The following is a 22863-nucleotide window of genomic DNA, read 5'->3' on the forward strand; positions in this document are numbered from 1 at the left end:
AGTGATGACAAGAAACAATTTGTAAAATATCGTCTCGTTTGTGAGTCCAGAAAGACTCGAATGGTCGACGTTCTGGTGCCAAACACGTGGTTTAGCACGTATTCGAAAGAGTCCAGCTAAATTTACTCGCCAACGAAGTTAATTATCGTCAAGCCGGGTTTCGCACGCAAACCGACAGGTTTGCATATACTTAAGAGGCGACTCGAGACGCGGTGATATGCGGATGTTACATCAAATCAAGGAACGTGATCGTCCTCGAAGATCTCCGCTCGAGATTGATTTGCAATTAATTGATGCGTTAAATTCATAATCTAATACTGCCAATTCCGGATGCGTAAACGTTATCGGCAAAACTCGGCATCGTCGGCGCGATCGGCGATGATAATTTCACCCGCGTCAGGTGCGAATGAATCGGCTCGCTTCTGAGCCTCATCAGCGAATCATTTCCGCCAATCAATTGACGCCGTGTACTCACGCGCGTTCTTAACTCTTGGGAATAATAAAGTGATTCTCAAAAAACACGACTAAAGTTGAGCAAATGGAACAGACGGATCTTGAAAAACCGCGCGCAATTTCCGCCAGAGACCGGCGAGATGTAACATTCATTTGAGCTAACGTGCGCCGCATTTGAAAAGGCAACCGAAGAATAGCGATCTTGGTGAGAGATACGAAATATTGAAATTTCGACGGCGCTTATGAGAGTTCGTTGCTCCAGTTAGGGCCGAAACTTCGGCACACACAAAGATACGAGAAATTAGGACCGCAACAAAGGGCTGCACGATCTTTTGCAGCACGGTAACTCGACGAAAGTTGCTCTCGTCTTATTTGCAGGTGGAATCGCGGCATAACGAGACACACGTGGTAACGGTAGACGCTGCTTCGGGCGCCGATCTCCTCTCTCGAACGAGATTCCCAGGAAGAAAGAGCAAGAGACGAATGAAGAAAAAGAAGCAGAGAGAGAAAGAGAGGGAGAGAAAGGAAGGGAGAGAGAAGAAACGCACGGGCGAATGGGCAAAGAAGACCGCTTTGTACGAAGCCGCCTTTAGAATCGGCGACATCCGACCTTGAAGATCGAATCAGGATCACGATAGCCTCGATGATCTTAGACTTTCCCGATCGTGCTGGCGAAATCGGAAGAACTCCTATCTTCGACCCGGAATTAGAATCCGTGCGCGAAGTCGGAGAAGTTTAATAACGATTTTATGATAATTTTTCATTCACCTGAACGTTGGCCGATGATCGCGCGAGATGTACGCTTCAGGAGGAAGACTTACGATGCGGCATAGAAATCTCGAGAATCGATTTCGGGGACTGATTTCCGGGAACAGTAGCGTCCTCGGCAAATGCTCGAAATTCTAAATTATGCTAATGGTATACCACGACAATTAATCATAGCTCGTATTGTAACGTGAACTCGGATCATCACTATACAGAATTATTACAGAATTATTATTATAGTATTATTATTACAGAATCCGACTTTTCGCTCAAATCTCTATACAAAATTATAATTGATATGTACATGATATTTAACATTACTGATCTATCATGTAACGTTCATGTTATGTTAATATTCCGAAAAATTAGCACGGCTAATTACACGCGTGTACATGTAAAGCAAGATCTCGAGGCATGAGTGCATATCGAACGATTCGTTCTCTGGAGCTCTAAATGAACGTTAATTAATAATTAATGCGCATGTACGTTCGAGCTTTTCCTGTCTGCCTGTCATAGACGACGACGAGTTCAGGAGGAGAAAGTCAAAGGATACGGGCTACGAGGTTTCTGGTGGTCATGCAATTAATGCTAATCAACCGACTCACTGCGCGGTTCTCGTCTGATAAGATACAGATACATTAAAAAATAAAACGGAGAAACGTGCGTGACGCGCGCGCGCACTGTAATTATCGAAAAATGATCACCGGTTTTGATCACGTGTACTTTGATACATCTGAATTAATTTACTTGTCTGCCTGCATTATTTTATCTGACACAATTTCTCGTCTGCGACCGCGAAATCGGAAAGGTTCCACGACAGTACTTGCTATTTTCCTATTTTCATCAGCGGCGAACTCGAACACTGTCTCCAATCACCGACGTGAAGTTTCACTACTTATCGCTACTTTCGCCTGGCATGTTGAATCTTTAAGAAACACCATGTAATTTTGATTTGAGATTGTTAAACGGCAATGAATTCCAAACATCAATAATTTCAACTCCCGAATTCTATAACGCCTCGTCGTGTGCCGCGGGATTGCGACCATTGCAGTACAAACTCGGTTTTCAGTCACTTTTCACACCATCCAGCAAACACAGTTTTATTCAACAACTTCACGAGTCGCTGGACTCACTAGGAACTAATTTATGCACGAGTGAAACGCTCGCGAGAACGGAGGAAGCAAAATGGTCCGGAAGAAAAAGAAACGCGGGGAAGCGGACGCGCGGGTTCAGACCATGAACTTTGTGGCACGAGGATCAATTAGAAGGACCACTCTTGTGAAATTAACGCACGGCGGAGGTCACAGGAGCGTCAATTAAGCGTTACCGTCGGCGCTCCAATATGCAAATACGATAGTTAAACGCTATGTACGCTCTTCTTCCATTTGAAAGAATCTCGAGCAACACGGCGCTCTCCCGGTCTTACTTTCTCGCCGAAGAAATTAACTCACCCGCCTTGTCAATTGAAAACGAATGAATAAAATATTGCAATGTCTCGACAATAAACGAGTAATTAGAAAACGAGAGGCGGCTTGACTGGTCGCGATAACCGGTAACATGCGATACTTACCGATAAAATGTACTGATAAAGAATATATCTATGTTGAATAGATTAAAGTACATAAAAGAATACACAAAAATACGTATAAATATTTTTCATAATGATATATTCTATATGAAGATTTTTATAATAAAACACCATGTTCGCGTTAAATATATCGTGGTGGATGACGCATGTCTGTGTGTATATGTTGTAAAAAAGCAATGGTGTACACATAATACGACAAATTAATGGCCACTAAAGGCTCAATCTCCCGTGATGCGCTAATTGCGTCTGCTACTTAGCTTGTCATTAAGCGAGCGCTCGATGAATCACGCTTGTTCTGACATAGATCGTTATGGGAATCGGCACACACAAATCACATGTTATCGTCGTCAGCGTAGGTAAAAGTTCCGAGACCGTGGACGTGGAGGGAGAGCTCACACGGCTCTCCTCTCCCACAGCAGCGCGTGCACAATGTAATTATCGTTTATATCGTTAGAAAAGTATTACGGTGGGCGCGGCCATCAAACGTCCTTTCTCGATCATTTTAATTACTGCTCCAGCATACGAGTTATCGTATCGTAGTTTAACGTGCTTCTTCAAACGGTAATTCATCCGTATTAATTTACGCATCCGATAAATTATAGTAAACTACAAGTGGTATAATTATTCTACCACAAGTAGTATAATTATTCAGACACTAGCCTACGCTGGTATCTGTATTTATCTGTTATTTATCTGCATCTTTCGACTTTCTTTGAAACTTCTGATTTTTCATTATCTTCCAAAGGAAGCAGAAAAAAACTACAAGAGAGAAAGACCAAGGACTAATTAAAGTTCAACTAACATCTCTGTAGAAGGATACTATAGATGTTTGCGGTCGTTATCGCGCGTCGTTTGCCACTATCTCACTGCGACAACGCTCTTCCTGGTCCCACGAGACCGGTGCCGTTGTACGAGCCTCATCGCGCAATTAACCGAATCGAGTTTCCTGGGCGAGATCGGATATTTGGCGGGCGGGATCCACCTGGTTCACGCCAGGCGATCGCGGTAAACACCATATATCCGGTAGTTAGTATAGAACAGAAATTCGCCAAGTCCAGGGACCACATCGTGAGCGAGGCCGATACCTAGCCGCCCTGGGACGCACAAGAACGTGTTAAGCGAATGACTTAACGGCGAACCGCATTGGCCCAGACCAAGAGAGGGTGAATTCGCGACGACCGCTACTAATTTTAGGTGCGAGGAAACAATTATCGGTTCTTCAGCAAGTTCGCGCGCACCTGCGTTCAAGTCTGACAGACCGGCCACGCTCACAGAGATCCGTTCAGGTAGTTTCTCGTCTTACCGGCCCAGCCGGACACGACCGTGACTAATTCCCTTAAGGGGTTACGCATGGCCCCCGTCTGCCCTGCACCTCGCCTCGTCTGGCTGCGTGCGAAACGAATGTGAATGTACGTCTTCATATTTTCGTGGGAGCCGTTAGCCGTTCCTTTCGAGCAAAACGCACGTACACGCCGCGAGAAGAGGCGCGAGATTGAGCGATCAAGCCGACATGATGCCGGCCCGGAAACCCCCGGGATTCGCCTCAACCCTCTGATATCCCGACAGCAATCCCAGAGCGGGTCGGGATGTAGTCTGTTCGATTCAAGTCACTTTCTTTCTAATGCGCTTCTTGCAGACAGTCCAAAAGGGAACGAGAGACAAAATCGCTAAGCTAACTGCGCCAAGCGCGGGTCGTTTCTCCCGTCCTCTGGGCAAACGAAAGAAAAAATTGCCCTTACGGAAGATTCAGCGCTGGCTTGCCGATGGTCGAATAAGCGAGATAAATTGTCGACTGATAATATCCTCGAAAAGCTAACAAAAGAGACTCTGATCTGCGATCTGTTTTTGCCAAATATAATGTGAAGATCCAAGCGTTTTCAGGAATTCTTTTGTATGTGTGAACGTAATGCGCGTCGGATGAATCGATCCTAATTTAATTCTTTAACTATTTTCGAAGTAAAATATTCGACCGTACTGTTACCTGAAGATATCTCTCTCTCTCTCTCTTTCTCTCCCTCTATTAGATGAAGTGATGAAGCGAAGAATCCTTCGTTCATGGTATTCCGACTATGTCCAATATTTTTATCTTCCTCTTTGCTCAGCATTTTATCGTGAAAAGTGCCTCGATAGCACCATTTAATTTCGGCAAGATCCATCTGTCGATTCAGTTAAATGTATTTGAAGAGATCAAGCATTTTATTCACAATGAGCAGACGAATCACGCTAATCATGCAATGCGGTCAATTTAGGAACGTGAAAAGTTCGCTTCTATCTATCAACGAGGATTCACCAGCCACCAGATATCGAAAACACGAATGCAATTTCGTTTGAAAACAGAAAGGTAGAGAGAAAGAGAGAGGGAGGACGAGAGGGGAGAAACAGAGAATAGCGGAAACGAATTCAAGGCGAATCACGGATCAAATGTGCAGCTACGTGAAAGTGATGATATAAATTCATTCGATTGCATTCTGCGGCTACCTGGGCTCGATAATTGGCATTTGAGCGGGAAAAAGATAAATTTTCCCTCTCAATTTTCATTTTCATGGAATTCTCAATGGACCACCGGATGTAGATCTCAGAGAGTCGGAATTCGACTACTCGATGATATCTTTCCGCGTTAATTACGCGGGTAATTATTGATCTCGATAAAACAGACTGCGAGCGAACAAGGAAGGGAAAGAAAGACGAGATAGAAAGACAGAAAGAAAGAAAGAGATAAAGAGAGAAACGCAAGTGCATCGCGGCTTTCCTCGATGGGTCCCGGCGCGGCGCGTTTCCGTTCGATCCTCCGAAAGTCGAACGGACGTAAGTGATGGTTCCCGACGAAAATCCCCGCGGAGGAAGAATGATTTACGATCGATGCGGTTCGGGGCAGAGGAAAGTCGAGCCGCGGGGGAGCCGCGCTGCCGCGGGTCGGCTTAATGCACCAGGCGGAACCAGTGGGAAGAGCTTTAATTATGCACGACGTTTCTGAATTAAGGCCACTCGGCTTTATGGTGGCCGTATATGGCGAGGCGTTTTACATAATAGCTCCCTCGCGGGGTTGGAAAATAATGTGCCAAGGAGGCGAGCCGGCGGAAACTATGAGAACCATGAGAAACCTGGAAGTGCAGCCGCGAGTGCGCGCAACGCCGTTGTCTGCTTTCACGCGATCCAGAGACGAGAGTGCTTCGACGGGGATCGAGTTTATCACTGTTATCGCGCGGCACGGATTTTACGGTGCCATTAGGATTTTATATAGCATTGTGTCTCGCTCCGTTCATCCGTTGGATGATCATTTCGCGCGGTCGCGCTTCATTCCGCCGCGGATGGATACGAGAGAGAGATGGGAACGGTTCACTCCGCTCTGCTTATCGGCCACGGAAACAACGTTCGAAGGAACGGAATGAATCCCTCGTGTAATTTTGCGCGCGGCTCCCAGATTCATTCGGCCGAGTGATTTGCGATCGAGAAGTTGAGCCAGATTGCGATAACAAGTTACGGCTGGGATTTATGAGTCCTATTCCCCTCGGCGTACGTGCCAGGATCGAATTTGGAACTGGGTGGAGTAAGTTCGCGTGTAAACGACTGCGAGATCGAGGCGGGCCCCGAGACAGCGTGGCCCCACGGTTTCACTTTATCTCTCTCTCCATGTGGACCACACAGCGTCGAAAGTGCGTGTCACGCACACCAAACCCGTCGCTGGCGGCTCGTACGTGTATATGCGTATATACATGTGTGTATATATGTATGTGAGACCGACTCATGTACACGGCGGCGAAATCTACGTCGATGAGAATTAATGCGAGACGATTGTGCGGCCGGCAAGGCACGCCACGTATTTCCGGGCGAAGCGAAATCCCCGCTCGTGAATGAAATGAAAGTGGTTTTCCTTCGCGTATCGATCTTCGACGCTCGGACGTTCCCGACGGCATTGACGAATAATCCCGGACTCTAGGCGAATTGATATCGGCGGGTATTTTCTCGGGGATGGGGGGCACCGAAGAAGAATCCCAGTTCGAGGGCACGCGATTGCGCAGGTCCTCACAATTACTTGTCTCATTAATAAAAATCCCCCGTGAAAGCGGGAGAAGCGCACCGCGAAAATTTGCGCGTCCAATTATTCATCTTGACATCCGAAATATCTGCGACATTTTATGTCACACTCCGTAATCGCGTAAAATGTGCGCACGTGGAGAACTGATGGGGCTTTCTGTGCATTAATGTATCAGTAGAATACTGATGTCCCGCGCGCGGGTGGTATCACAAAAACGTCAGTCGGAGCTAGTACCGTGACATCAGCTCTCCCTCGCAAAGTACGTATCGTTATTTTTTCGTCGCGCGCAAACATTTGTATCCTCATGCATTTAACGTTCCGTCACGTCTACGCGACGGAACGCCGCGTCATTTTGTCGAGCGTATCGCCAGTTTAAATTACTCGTGCTCCAGTATGAACGTACGAATACCATGAATAGCCGTGTGTGAGGAAATAACGTATGCTATTATATTTCACGTGCAAAAATCGTTCGCGAGACAGCATGGTCGATCGTCATCGCGTGTTTAAATAACATTTACATCCCGCATCGTGTTTCTCATGGACGACGTTTCTCACAGGCCTTGCAAAGGCTGCAGACAAATGTAGCATGGATCCAGATCGCTCCAGAGTGCCCCTTTTTGCGCACGAAAGCTGTTCTGCCTCCGCGGTTAATACTCCATCGACCAGATACTTTTTACCTCGTTCCCCGTTCACGCTTCTCCCGTTCCGTTTACTTTTATCCCGCATAGCGGCGGTTCTAATGTCGAATTCATAGTGGAGGAGAGCAGCAGCCGCACCGCGCCGTCCTGCCCCCCCTCGGTCCCCCTCGCGCCGGGCCCGCTGCAAATTTAATGACTCCGCGGGATAATCGTGAGACTACTTACGGGCGAAAAGTGGCCATTTACTTGCGGGAGGATATAACAGGATTCGCCTTTAATTCCCTCGCCACATTCCACGAGCCGCGCTTAACGCCCGACCGTGTGACCCGCTTACCGCACGGAGTAACATCAAGAGAGCCCTCGTCCTCTTCTCGCTTCCCTCCCTCCCTCCCCTTTCTTACCTGAGCTCTTCTGAGCTTTTATCGCTCATTTTTCGCGATTCTCAGTTTACCCGCCGGATAAAACCGAGCGATCGCACCCCCGTTTAATTAATCGAGACCCGGCGAGAGATGATTTAAACGCCGTGAGCCGGTTCATCGGATCCCCTCGCGCTAAAACGGAAACGCGCCTCGAGTTTTTCACTTTACCGTGACACGAGGCTCGTCTTCACGTTCTTGCTCTACTCGTTCGATGTGGCGATTAACTCGAGCGGGATTTCAGCTGAAATTATTCGCGCGAATCATTTCCCAGCGCCACGTTTGCAGCGCACTGTGCACATTTTAAACGGAACCTTCCGCTTCTCTTAACGATGGTCTTAACGATGAAAAGATATGATGAGGGAGAGAGAGGTGATACGCTGCTACTGGCTAGGGAGAAGTGCATATGTGCAAATTTATTCAATTTTATCAGATTAAAAGCACGGGGTTCATTTATATCTACCCATTCGCCTTGCCCTGAACGTGCAATTTCGCTGTTTGATCAGATTAAAACATGTACACGAGTGCACGTGCATACAGGATTTAGGAACATTTTAAATTCTATAACGTGCCAGATTTCTACAAATGTGCAAAACTGAAGATAAGTCACGTTTACTTGATATAATTCCACGTGACACGTCTTATTCCCAAATTTCTCATGAAATCAAAATTCGACCTGATCGAACAGTCTCCCATTTAACGGACACACTTTCAATCTGTCGCCATAATTAATCCCAAAAGCTCCCGTCTATTCCCGAATATTCGGTCAATGCAAATGCCCTTTTTTTCAGGCATCGAGATGAATCGCCCCCGGCGAGCGAGCGAGCGCAAAAATGCGCCACGAGGGAGCCGCGCGCCGCGCCGCCGCGAAATGTAACCGGCCTATATTAACTACGAAGGCGTATCACGTATGCAGGCCGTTGGGGCCCGGGCCCATCTCACCACCTCACCTCTTCTCTCCTCTCCTCGCGTGCGATGAAATTTTCATCGTGCCAGGGCCCCGGCTTACGGGATACGCGCGCTCATGCGAAACCGTACCGATCTACAGTCCCACGAATCTTTCACGCAGAGACCGGCGAGCAACAAAAGTCCGCAAAAGCGAGAAAAAGTTGTCGGTCCCCGGCGAGCTGAGGCCCAGCACGTCGCCGGCACGTCGGGATGAGGCCCCACGATCGCCTGATCGCCGAGATCGATCTTTCGGCTCGCCGATGCCGAGGTCGATGTCGTGTCGTCGTGATTGGGCGACGCGGCTGACGCAAGAAAGAATGGCACGATGCAAAATTCGACAGAAATTGTAACGATCCCACGCCCTTTGTCTGGAGTAATGGGGAAATCTGGAATACGCTCTCATTATTCCCTCAAAATTGTTCCGGTTAGATGGATTTTTATTTATTCGTTTATTTATATTTATATTTATGTTTTCGTAAATAAATATATTTGGCGATTGCAATATAAATTTCGACATTGTACGTTTTCGAGTGCGCATAACAGGTGCATCCTTGCATGATGCACCCCACGGGAATAAAAATATTCTATAAATGGGGTGATACACAAAGCGCAACGTGATCACAATGGCGTTTAAAAAGTATACACTGGAGACTAACCAATTGTAGAGCGGCAAAACTGAATGGGCACCTACCATTGTTATACAGTACAATAATCGTTTTGGTGAAACACTATCCACACACACACGCACACACGCACACACATAGTGTAGTTTACCGATGAATTATTCGATTCGTTTGGATCTCCCGTCCAATATCGATATTTCAGGAGGTACAATCGTTTGTCGCGTTTTAAGCGTGTTTTAAGAGTGAAGCTATCCCTCAATTTTATTTTATTTTATTATTGCGCGCAAATAAATAAATAAATAAATAAACTCGATAAAAAAATTTACCGGGAAATAAATTTTATCCACGGTCGAGCGAGAAAAATACTTAAACACGTTAACCGGATCAATTTATTGTCAGAAGTACATGTATTTAACGACGAGTACAGAGTAGGTAAATAATGTCAGTTAATGGAGCAAGAGTGGAAAAATCGCGAGGGCATACGCGAAGTTACAAGCGGATGAATTTTTGTTATTTTTCGGAAAAATATCGCGACAGTCGATGGTTTGTTAAATATTTGTTCGTGTCGACCTGATTTTTAAACGAGCTACGCGTACGATACGCGTGGAAGAAAATTTAATCCTTGAAAATACGCATTCTGTACGTGCGCCGGAAATACACGGGAAATAACGCTGCGCGACAGAGCTTGCGGACCGGTGCGTGGTATAAGCGCTATTTACGAGTACGAGATTTTAACGCAATTTCATCGGCTGATGCGTGACAAGATTAAAAAAGAAGCCGGCGCGTTCTCATCCGCCGCTTTCCACGGCACTCCACCAAATGAATCGCAAAAGTGCGCGATACCGGTGAATCGGTGAGCGGAAAGCTGAAGAAAAACGTGATAATGGAGCGCTTATTGCTTAATTGTATTTCCGTTCGATTTGCTTTAGCTCGCGCGATTCAGGCTCGCCGTAATGTAAATCCTTATCCATGCAGAAATTAGAAGATATCGCGCGAATCGTTCGTAACCTAGGAGACCAGTTTCGCACAGTTTTGCGTATTCAACACCGTTAACCGAATTACCGTTAATAAATGATCCGTTAATAAGCCCGGACAGAAAAAATATGCCGATGGTTATTACTTCGGGAATCGTCGAAATAACGACCCGTGCAGTTCGCGAGGATCTGCGCCTCTGTCGGAGTCATGTCTGGAATAGGGGTCAAGATTTACATGTTCTCGCTCCTTCCAGCGACGCGCGAGGATTTCTCCGATTCTTTTCTAGGTGGTCCGCCGTCTGATTGAAGGAATGACGAAAGTTATGGGCTCCCGTGAGCGGCATCGACGCGCCGCACTCACACAAATTCCACGAGTCAGTTCCGCCGTCGATCGTGCTTTAAAACATTGACAGACCCAACATTGTGATCGCTACCACTAATTAAGTTATTCCTTCGCGCGGATTTAATTGCGAGATACGACCATACCTTTTCGAGCTACTGTTTTTAACGCGAAATGCTAATATCTTCTGACAATTAGAATTAACAGTATTCCAAAAACAACACGAATGTGCAGCAGTGCATTGATTATTTTGCGCGAAACACACGAAAATGTAAATTGAAAATGCAATATTGATATAACGACATATAAACGATAAATTGCCTTTTTAATTACCGACTTCTGTTGCGAAAGCAGTAGTGCATGGAATTATTATTAATTATTATTGACATATAATTAATATATTACGTAGTAAATGTCTGTAATTAACAAGAATAAAATTTACAGCAGTATGAACATTTATAACTTCCAATTTATTTTATCGCGCCGTTACGCCGTTGGAGAAAATGGCAGACGTATATATAAAATCCCAATAAATGTCAACTTGGTGTCTAACACTAACATATAAGGTGGCATAAATTTACATTTTCTTCAAGTGGTAAATAACTATTTCTGTTTCTACTTTCTGTTTCTTCATTAGACAGCTATCATTATAATGTTATAAGACATAATGCTATAAAAATTATTTAAATGAAATAAATTGAAGACATATACTGTTGTGACTTCAGAATGTTGCATGCAATCAACTTGACATTTTTAATCCAGAGATGTATTTTTATACATTCTGAGCAAAGCAGTTTAAAAGCATCCGATAAATACCATCTGACAAATACCATAGAAGCATCAATCGCCATTTAATGTCCGTATGCCAATCTGCACGATCAATCGCTATCGGACGCGCCATCAAAGCGCATCGTTAATAATAGCCTTATTTCGCGAAATTGACAATCGGTAGCACCGATATCACGAATCGATCATTCGTGCACGCACACAGCATGAAAATGATTTCGCCATAAACTCTTTGTCAACTTCTGCCTTTGACACGTTAATTTAATCTGACACAGAGCGTTATACGGATCAGCGTGCGCGCGTCAGCGCGAATTATTATCGGTAACGTTTGCCAGATCCGCAGGATGGGATTTAAATTTCAGACGTGCGTAACACCTGTCTTCGTTAATTTCGCGTGCTAATCTCGCGCAATCAGGCTTATTGTTTCAATCCGATGCGAGTCGCATCGTTATGCGCGACCCGCATCCATGGACAAGCGTATTAATGCAGTTCGCCTTGCGTGTACACGCGTACACGTGTGTACGTATATTCCAATCGCATAACGTTACGCATATTTACACGTGACATCAAATATTATTCGCGCAAATAACGCGCGTAAAAGTGATCGACACGATTCCTCGTTATGTGCACGCGCGAATTACAGATTCGGAGAATCCACTAATCGTGCATTTTTATTCACATCCATTCCATACGTGAACGCGATTTCCCGAATCGCGAGTTCCTGACGGTCGGCAAGTAAATCTTGCTCACGGATTTAGATCGCGTCATTCTCGGCGTCGTCATTTTACGGCGACTGCGAGAATAATCTGATTTACTGCGAAGCGAGGAGAAAACTGAAGTGTCGAATACGACGAAGAAATACTCCGCCGGGAGAGCTGCGACAGCTCGCGTTATATGGCACCGCGACGACGAATGTCTTCTTCGCGGAGCGCATTTATCGACTCTTAACCGCGCTGTATAGCTATCCGGGTACTTTTACGGACCGTCCGCGACATCCAGACCGTTAGAATCTATTACCTACTTACTTCGTGACGGATAATCGCCGTACGCTGAATGCTGTCTGGCATGAAACACGTCGCGTAAGCGCATCAAGGCGCATAAGTGCATCCGAGATGGATGAATCAGTAATCCGAATGCAAAAACGGTAAGAGAGAAACATTGAGGGCACCACGATTGAATTGCGCGAGATCGTAATTAATTCAATAACAAATATCGTGACGATTTGGAGTCTTTATTCTTTGAATTTTTCTCTAAAAATTCTTGCTAATTTTTCAGATTAATACTATTAGCTAGCGCGAGTTTATCTCAGTCTCGCGCACGCGAGGCAGTCCTTAATCAGTCAATTAATGTCATAATTCTCTTGTTTCCAGTCCATCGCGTTTACGATGATGCATTACTCGATCGCTATACTCATCTACCGGCGATATCGTCGGCGGATGAGTGATAGTTAACAAACATTGGAGGACTCGTAATACGGCGAGAAGTTCTCGCCGGATAATTAAGTACCCGGCCACTTAACGGGTAATCTAATGTCACCTTAACGAGAGCGGGATCGATAGCCCGTAATGAAGAAGCCACGTTACCGCAACATCCCTCATCCTAGTCCCGTCGTCGCGAAAATTAAGGAGGTGCATTTTAACCGAAAATTGGGATATTAAGTTTCGGAAAAACTTAATCCGCCTTCCTTCGCCGGGCGTCGCCAGCCGGCTCTCACAACCATCTAGCCACTTAATAATTGTTTCACCTCTGTGCACTGAAATTGCGGTCAAGTAGTTTCCACCACGTTGCTGGTTGCTGTGTGGCTACTGGTTAATTGAAATTAAGTATCGATACACCGCGAGCCATGCCAAACACGAGGCAACGGACGCGGTAGCCGCGCCGAAGGAATGCGTAATTTCCCATGCCGAGTAATACAAAGTCAGAGCCGAGCCGCAACGTAAGACAGCAAAGTATGGAATATAAATGCAATCCCGACAAACTCCGTCGGAACTGCAAATTGAGTTTGTAGTATTGAAATTTCGTTACGTCAACAGCGACGTAATCAGATTCCGTTACGGCAAACATCCCGCTCGAATCGCGTTCGCCGAAACTTTCGAACGGGACAAGGAAGAATCGCGTATTCGTATCTTCCATTCGTATCAAAATCAATAATGATCGCGAAAAATGTACCGGGATTCGATCGATCGACGTTCCCGGACAGAGAGGTTCCCGCCGGAAATTTCCTTCTGCTGGTGTGTCCGGTAGTTTCCTCGAGGAACAGACACCCTGTCATAAATAACGCAAGAACACAACGCGTCCCTCTTATTTTTGACGACCTTTCCGGATCGCCTCGCTCCGAGAATCGATCTGCTCTTCTGATGGCCTCTTGACCCGCTACACCGTTACCCTTGAGAGACCTTTGAAGCGACCGATATCATACCTGGTAACGACTAGAGCTATCCGTCTGCCGGCTAATTGTATCGACAAATAACAAACAGTCGGAGGATACTATCTGGACGACAAGAAGTACTTCGCGAATTTGCCAATCGATATTGGGTGAAGGGCTCCATCGAATTACTTAAGGACTCTATGCAGATGATTCACAAAGCTTCTGCTGACCGAAGCGCGATTGTTACACGAATCTGTATTACCTAAAGCAACTCGTAAAAAATTAATCTTGAATTTTGAACGTATTTTTCGCTCTTCTTTCATGCAACCCGACATCGTTCTGGAGTATGTTATAATAACTAAAATATTGTTTTTTATTTATACCCATTGATTATTATGTTATTTCATACGCAACAAATATAGGAAACTTATTACATAACTGGCACATCGTATTACAAGATTGTGCAAAAAGTATATAAATATTTTACAGTTTGCTATTTTGCTCACTGTACCATCGCAATGCAGCTAAATGTAATCCGGGACGAAAAACCAAAAGGTCCCGAACAAATTTGCGTAATTGCTCTAATAGCACCAACTGGCTGTTTCCACTGCGACGTTAAAGGATGTGGAGGATAATTGGAGCGTCTAACTCGCGGATGATAATATATAGAGCCACTTTTATTGCGACACCGTCGTGCACTTACGTCACTCGAATTTAATCGTGGTAGCCGAGAGTTAAACTTGTTTTGTTCCAGGCCGCACGTCCTGCGGTTATCTACCCGCGCGGTAAGACGGTTTTTATCCCGATCCCGCCAGCGTTTCGTGCCACCGTAAAATAGGTCACTCCGGCTCGGGATGGATGAAATTTTCAGCGCACTCGTCGAACTTGGCCATAATTTCCCGCTCATATAGTGGCCGTTCCGCGATATTACGGAAGCCGGGGACGTCGGAGATGACTCGAGAGACCGGCATAACGTGTGACGTCCGTGATGTGATATTGAGACTACCATATCCTCTATTTTTACAACCGCGCATAAAGATTTCTTAAACGCGCTCCGTATACCGAAATTGCGAATTCCTCGCACGATACAGGAGGATAGTCGTATTCTTCTCGCCGGAAAACACTTTAGAACGTCGTTTCTCAGTTTTGACGCGCCGAAGCGCAGCCCGGGCATCTTTTATACAAAATGCATCCATTTGTCGATACCTCGCAAGGCAATATAAAGCGCGCCATAAGAGAGCCCGCTCGCGTATCTTCCCTGCTAAAGAATCGTGATAGCAAATGTTATAGTTCTCCCTTGTAACTCGAGCAAGAAACAACGTGCTCACGCTCTCAGACGAACCGACTATTCCCAGCTCGCCATTGTCTTTCGGCAGCGACTAACGCTCGCGGCGGACGCGCCGTTGAAAAGCTCGAGCTCGTTAAAGAACGGAACACTTGGAAAACTCGGCGAGCAAGCGAGCGAGCTCGGCGAACAATTCGCGAGAGCCCCGGCGAAATTATGTTCGCGCAACCCGCGCCCGCGGGACGGGAAAAACCGAAGAAGGAAGAGGAAAACCGCGTGACGTTGCCCGGCTAAATGAAAAATTGAGCTTCGCCCTGAAGTCCCACGCGCCGTCCGTAAAGTCTCGAGAAGCTTTAGTGCGGCCGAAGAGTTTCATCGCGTCTAGAATGGAGAATTGCTCGCGAGAGAAGCGGGAACCGGTCTCCGCGCAATAACCGGCGATGGAATCGTGAATTTCCGCAGGAATAACAGCGAAATTAATTGACTGTCACTCGTGATAAAACGGGCAAGTAAAAACGAAATATAGATTTTACTTATGCGTAACCTACGTCGCCAAGGGCGGTCACGAACTTTCACCCCTTGGTGAAATACGAGTGATTACGGTATTCCACGAACGCCGGTCGATCGTGAACCCTCCTCTGCTCTCTCTTCCGTGCTGTAAATGTTCACCCGCGAATGTAAATACGGGGAATAATTGGCTTCGTTCCCTATAAGTTTCCTCGCTCCGGTTTGCCGGCTCGATCGACCGAAATTGCGTCTTCGAGTGAAGCGAGAACGTCTGGCGAACTGAATAGCGACTTGTCTGAATAATAATGGTAACGTCTCGCACGTTTCCCCGCATTCATCGATCATCCTCAGATACGAGTTTTGAAAAGTCTACCTTGCTCCTGAACAATGCAGGTAATATCAATTCTGGAAATAATTAATCGCGGAAGAAACTCCGTGGCAATTGCGGATAGGAAATCTGAATAATTCTCCATCGATTTATTACTTTGTTCCGAGCACAGGTACAATCGTTTATTGAAATACTATCGGTGCTGGACGGTGGACTCGATTTCATAAAATGGAATCGCAAGGGACAGTTGTGAATGACTGAGACAAGCTCGTGCTGGAATTGCAGAAATGACGGAAGTAACGGATCCGCTTTACATTCGCGAGTAAGAAGCTTAAATGTCAGATGCGAGCCCCGTATTGAACGATAATATCCTAATGGCGGAATTAAGTCCGGGAACGGAATATTGACTGTGCTGAAGACTTCGTTTGCTGACGAAGCGTACATGTAGCAACCATTAGCATAATTTACCACTCTAATTACCGGAAATGAAAAGGGAAAAGAAAGATATATAAATCATTATAGGTTCTTTAAAAATAACATAGCCGTGGCTATCGAATAAATCAGGATATTCTTATCTTTGTGACGTATCAAAACCAAATTTACAACCTGCATCGAGCTCCAAAAAAATAAAGAAACACTACAGTATTTGAACTATCTCCATCGGCGCTTCTCCAGAAAACAACACGCAAATGAAGAAAACGAGATTACCCGCCATTCACTTCGTCCGTCGTGCGACACGCCATCCGTGTAAAAACACTTTATGCAGAACGATAAAAAAAGTCGATTAAGCATAGAATGCAAATACGAGCGAACGAACGAGCCGCGCGATGCAACGAGGAGCGCGCGGTGAAACGGGAGCGCGAAAGTGCATCGATGCAATCAACGCGAAACTAGCGGAAGCGCGTTCGTTCGAGGTGCACGACGACGACGACGCGATCGCACGCTCGAGCGCGGCTTTCCGCGGCCGAGCGGAAATCGGCGGAAACCAGGGGAAGCCCTTAACAATCCCATACCACGTAATTCCGCGATTCGTAAACCACCACCGTGAGGTCGAGGCTTTCGTGCCCTGCACCATATCGACATAAGCTTCCCTCCGTTTCCCCGCCCCTTATCAACCCTTCGGGATCCCCGATAGCGCCGCGAGGCATGACGCATCGCGTTTCACGTGCTCGCAATCTCGCTGCCATCGCTTTCGAGAGATTCGCCGAGCGACGACATCGAATCCATATCAGGGATCTCGACGCCCGCGAGTTGTCACCGGACCGGGTATGATAATAAATGCGGGACGGCAAGTCGGCGGCGAGGTAAAGAGACGTGAGGACCAACGATGGACCCCAGCATCTCTCCACCTCGTTCCCCTCCGCCGTCCTCCATCTCATCCTCCTTCACCGCCGCCTGCACTTCCTCGCAGTCTCGTTGTTGGATTTATGAATACCGCCTGGTGTAAAGGGACCGTGCCCGCTTCCTGGTTGTAAAGGGAGATATATGTACCTTATGGGACATCGTACATTAAACCGGGAACAGCCTCTGGCCATACGTACGCACGTACACGTAATATTCGCGCGTGTGTGCCGATGGGGATACATTACGCGCGCACTTACGTAGCGATGGATTGGCGTATACTTTGATAGCTCCTGATAGCGGTACGTGACGAAGATGCGGCCTGGAATCGCGACGACGCGTAATCGGGGCCCCGGTGTATGTACGGCCCCCGCCGGGGTATACATCATTCCGTAACACGCACGAGATATATTTATCATACGAATCTTACCTTTCGAGATGCCGATTCCGAGTTACTCCGAGAATAGCCGCGGATGGGCCGGGTGGACAGTGGAGATAATTCTCGAACGCTCCGCACACTGAAAATACAATTAGCGGATATAAAGCCTGGAATAAATACGCCTGAAAAAATAAAATACACGGTGGGATACGCAAATGGGTGCATGCGCGCGGATATAAACGATGTTCGTGCGAAGAATGAATTTTTCTGTCTTTCTCTCTCTCATTCATTCACTCTCTCTTTTTGCTTGTCTTGCGAGAGAAGCTTTTAATTTTAGTTTTCCCCATAGCGTAATAATCGCGAACGCTGCAGAGCAGAATTGCGCACGCAGTTTATCAAGCATAATCAAGTTCGTGACTGCAAGAATGCGGCACTGTCAATAGCAGTATCGTGCACCTCATCTCGACGGCACACACACACACACACACACACACACACACACACACACACACACACACACACACACACACACACACACACACACACACACACACACACACACACACACACACACGAGCTGCACTTTATCATCCTTTATCACATGGCTTTTAATTAAAATTCACAAACTGACTGCACACCGAAGTGCCGAGCGGGCGTAATTCGAATTCGCCAGACGGCCGAGTAATAAAACGCGCAATATGCACCGCACGAGACAATCCTGCTCTTTGAGAAAAGTGACGAAAAGTTCATCCAACAATCGAATACGCGACGCCGATGCATCACCGGTATCCGGTGCGCGCGTATAAAATTTTCGTGCGCCCTTTTCCAGATGGAAGGTCTGGCGACAATAACTACAATACCATTACCAGACTGCTCCATCGCTGCCCCGTTTCTCGCTTCAAACAGTAGGCAGGGGTTTAATGAAGCGAGCAAATATGCGCGCGTAGTTCTATACATAGTTTGTGTATTCCGTTGCCCCGAGCTGCGCGAGTATTTAATTAATCTCGCATGCAATTACGTGGATTTCAAATTATTATCCGCTAAAAATCGAGATTGTCTCTGGGACTCCGTCCTTCCATGCTCGATAAATTTTTTAAATTACACACAGCCTCGAGTAAAATTCTTATCGCTGTTATCGTTGAATCGCGGCAGAGATTTGACGCTAATCGTTCGCAGCTCGTCGATACGGATACACGAGAGCGCGAGTAATCCTTCATTATTTAATCGGTTATATTTCTTCCTAGCTTTTCAGCCGGGTTCAACTCGCACGTACGGGAACGGCAATTTTACGAGGCGCACCGTCAGGAATAACGCGGAATTGTTAACGTGCCGCAGGAATATCCGCATAAACGTCGGGTCGGGAACGGTGTCGTAAAACTCTGAAAATCCACGTCGACCCGGCGAGAGCCCGGACCTTTTGATATTCCGCATGATCGACTGCATATCCCGCGGGAGCGGGCAGATTCCTCTAGCTCGGCGGTCGACGCAGGAGCGAGAGGGTGAGGCGGTTTCCTGCCGCGATACAATCGGAGCGAGAGACCGAACTTTGGCACTCCTCCTGAATGCCGATGAAAACAGATGCAATTTCGAACGAGAAACCGGCAGCGGATTGGATACAAGGGTGGCGGCCGTTGCAGCTACGGCCGAAAAAAGGCGCTCGACCTAGTTCGCTAGGCGGGTTTCTACACGTTATCTGTTGCTCGTCGTTGTGTCATACTCGCGCGCGTGTTCACATGGTCTGATCTGATCCGTGAAAGGCTCGAGAGTTTAGCGGGGAGCAGTTTAGTAACGTGATCTTTCTTTGCACGATGTCAGACATAAGCGAGCGGAGACATGGAGCGACAAAAGCGGATCCGCGGGGGAGAATGAACTTTGCGAGGGGTAAGATTGGGTGGCACTCATGACAAAAACTTGGGCTGCACGTTGTGAAAGTTTACGACATCACCGTAACGTAGATATGCAGAGACAGGTTTAGACCGAGCGTAAACCGGTGACGTAGTATCCCTTAACGCGAGATTCCTCAAGATTCTTCGGGCACCTCGCGAGTATCTTATGCGATACGCGTACAACGTGCATTCTTTATTGAATCGCAGAGTACGCGCATATCTATGAAAAATAGTACTTTGCAATTTTTCCGACACGCATAAATTGCCTACGAAATGCGTCAAAAGACCAAAGCCACCCGTTTGTCTTTCTTTTTCATGAAAGAATTAATTGAATATTCAAATTTTTCATGTTTGATGTAATCTTCATTTGATTTAACTTACGTCGCATATTTTATATGGGTTTACTCAGGCTCGGAACAAACACCGCGGGATTTATATTCGATATCGTGTTCTATCTTGTATAAAGTTCGCGATCAAACTTTTCATCTTGCGCTGAATAATTTTCCACCTTGAACTTTCCATCGGCCTTTAATTAATGTTAAGGGAACGTGAACGCGCACTCTTCGCTCTTAGTTCCGCGTTAAGGCACAACGAGAGTTCTACCACGTTCCGGGAACAAATTGCAGCGGGAACAATTGCGGAACGTACCCACGTACGAACGAGTGGTGGGAAACTGCCAGTCGACGCGGACGCATTCGCAGCCGTGATTAATGCCAATCAAGGGACGATTTCGCGTTCTGAATTCGGGATCCGGTTAACGCCAGGAATCAATAGACCCGCAAACCGAACCGATTAAGGATGCATGGGCGAATAGAACCGCAAATCTAGAAATGCAACGCGGCCACTGTTTCGGCCTGAATACAGGATAACTAGGATTCCATAACAGTTACATCATTTTACATTCCCGGGTCCATTACATTCCACGGCTGTGTGTGCTGCGCTTACTTTATACTTTACTCTGGTCAGATCACTATCTCGCTGATCGAATGTAAAAATCATGAGAATCGATACCACGGTATGCCGCTTCATCGATTAGATATTTATTTATTTCGGAACACGCTATTGCGCACACGGAACATGTCTCTCTTCGCATTAAAGTCTTTTATTTCACACGCCATATCTTTTAATAGAAATTTGCATCGATATTGGTTTTCAAGACGCCTCGCGCGTAATACCGCTGTCATGCCGGCCGAAAGTGTTCGTTAAAATTTCATTCGCTGAATTCTTCGGCTGTTTCATGCGATTTACATACATTATGCGACATCGGGACCCAAAAAGGTCTTAAATCGAGCAGTGCACTCGCGCAAGTATTTTCTCGACGTATCGGAGGAGAGAAATAATGGAATCCGAAATTAATACAAAATTCATGATATCGGTTCTGCGTTTCGATTTTCCAGGTACTTTTCCAGCGAGACGGAGCATCGTCCGGAATCTCAGGAAATCGACGAAGTCACGGAAAAGTCGTCGAATCACGCGTGCAACGCGAATTGAACTGTTTTCAGACTCGTTAAGAATAGATGGTAACGCAACGGTGTGTCGCGCGCGCATACGCGCGTCATGCGTATCCGTATGTTCTCTCTCGCACGCACACACGGATTCGCGATCCTTGATGATCGTCGCGCGTGTAGCAATACCTGTCTCCGCTTAATAAGATCGACACCGAACACCCATCGGGGAGCACGCCGCGCGCCGAAGAGTTTCTCCTCTCCCGATAACGGACGAATCGATTCCGGCGACTGGCGGTCTATGAATAGTGCAAAATCCGGATTAAGAAATGGATCGAACGACCCTGCGGAGCGGGAGGATGACAAGTAACGTGGCGTCCGCCCGGAGGCGACGCATTTCTCCGGGTGAAATGTAGAAAAGGTCGCGAAAACGTGACCTATTTGCGGCAATATAAGGGATCCTTTAAACCTTAGCGCGTGTCTCTTACTAGTGCCGAGCACATTTGTGCCTCATTAAAACTAACAGCGCCTTTAATCCTATGGCATCGCGTGAGGCATCGCGCGAGCACGTCTCATCGTATTAACGCTATTTAACATACAAGGTGTCCAAAACTCACCGGACACATCCTCTTCGTGGACGTGTTCCTCGAGCGACTCGGAATCGAGAACATTGAGGCATTCGTAATTTCGTAATGGAACAATTGGAAATAGAAGAATTCCATCGTGAAATTTTAAGATAGGAAATGGTAAGATCATGCTCCCCAGTTAATTTAAAATGTACTCATTTCATAAAATTTCAAAAACTTTGACTGCGATATAATATGATATAAAAAAATTGAGAGATAAAGACATGCATTATGAATAATAAGTTGACGTCTTCGCTGAAGGAAGATCGCTTCCAAATTAGCCAAGGAAACCGTGATTAAATGATTATTCGGGTTCTGGGACACCCTCTAGAGATAAGTGTGTCATGCCAAGATACGCGAGTGACCCGAATAACGCTATTATTTCCGATAGTTAACCTTATAATCCTCTACGCGATTATATTTTCGACTGAAATTTCAGCGGGACGATCGCTGAAGGGATCAAGCGTCGGGTTCCTTTAACGCTCAGCTTCAGACTCGAGAGAACAGGGTCGTGTACTTAAATTAGGAGCGCGTACTCTCGGCAAAGCTATACGGAGTAGTGAGCGCGGAGGTTTCCTTAATTTTCCTTCATCATCCCTTATCTGCGCATACACAGAGAGAGAACATCATGCAAGCTTACGAGCGCCGACTGCGCTACCTCGTTGCTTGCTTTGACCGCTTTGTATGCTTGTAATACAGTCTATTTCAGCTCCGCTCTCTAATTTCAAAGAAAAGTCTCGGGAACAGGTGACGTATCCAGCCGCTTATTGCACGAATCTTCTTTCGCGTGGTAAAGGAAGTGAGCCTGCGAAAGAGGATTATCTCGTTCACGAAGAACACGCGTACAGAACTGAAACGCAAACGCGACGTATCGGAGCACGCGCTGTTAGCTAAATTACGTTATGCCAGGGCAAAGATCTCTTTCGCGGGAAGCTGTCATAATCGCTAAAGTAACAGATTAAACGCGGAAAAAAAGAAAAATCTACTACGTGCTGTACACGGTGAACCAGTGCGACAAGGGGATTACGCCGTGTGCGAATGTTGATTGCACGCTGCAGGATCGGGTAACGTCAACAAATCCGATTATCGGCAATCATGCTCGCCGGGGCAGCGATGTAACGTTAAAGAGAA

The 22863-nt window shown here is 46.4% G+C and overlaps 1 protein-coding gene across 1 annotated transcript in view; it reads right to left on the reverse strand.

Moving 5' to 3' along the window:
* LOC105277441 (mucin-2) overlaps positions 1-22863 on the reverse strand; it is a 40513-nt gene that overhangs the window by 17159 nt on the left and 491 nt on the right. Inside the window, exon 2 of the mRNA XM_011335795.2 lies at positions 17827-17914. The gene's annotated coding sequence lies outside the window, so the exon portion shown is untranslated. The remainder of the gene's footprint in view (positions 1-17826; positions 17915-22863) is intronic.

Source organism: Ooceraea biroi, chromosome 3, assembly GCF_003672135.1.
Source record: "Ooceraea biroi isolate clonal line C1 chromosome 3, Obir_v5.4, whole genome shotgun sequence".
Taxonomy (NCBI): domain Eukaryota; kingdom Metazoa; phylum Arthropoda; class Insecta; order Hymenoptera; family Formicidae; genus Ooceraea; species Ooceraea biroi.